This window comes from Oxyura jamaicensis, chromosome 4 (genome assembly GCF_011077185.1).
Source record: "Oxyura jamaicensis isolate SHBP4307 breed ruddy duck chromosome 4, BPBGC_Ojam_1.0, whole genome shotgun sequence".
Taxonomy (NCBI): domain Eukaryota; kingdom Metazoa; phylum Chordata; class Aves; order Anseriformes; family Anatidae; genus Oxyura; species Oxyura jamaicensis.
In genome coordinates this window covers 66097781-66098116 of record NC_048896.1, presented here as the reverse complement: position 1 = coordinate 66098116, position 336 = coordinate 66097781, and positions in this window count along the sequence as shown.

Sequence of the window (336 nt, the reverse complement as noted above, 5' to 3'; positions counted from 1 at the left end):
CCCCCCCCAAAGGACGAGGAAAGAGGGTTGTGCATATATTGTTTCAGCTCTCCTAGAGAAAAGAAGCTGACTCCTATCGGTGTCTGGGCGAGGCAGAGCGCCTGAGGGCTCTGGTGCTAGGCAAGCAGGGAGGCCGAGCCCGGCGCCTCCTGTCGCGCGCCGCCCTTGCGGCCGCCATTTTGGGTGGTGCCTCAGGGCCGAGGCGCGGGCTCGGCAGGTGGCGCAGCGCCATTTTTGCGTTACCGCAGCCTCCCTCCACCTGTCCCCGTCGTCGCCTCCCCCCAGGTAGATGGCAGGCAGGGCTCAAGGCTGGAGGCGGTGTAGGGGACAGCAGTG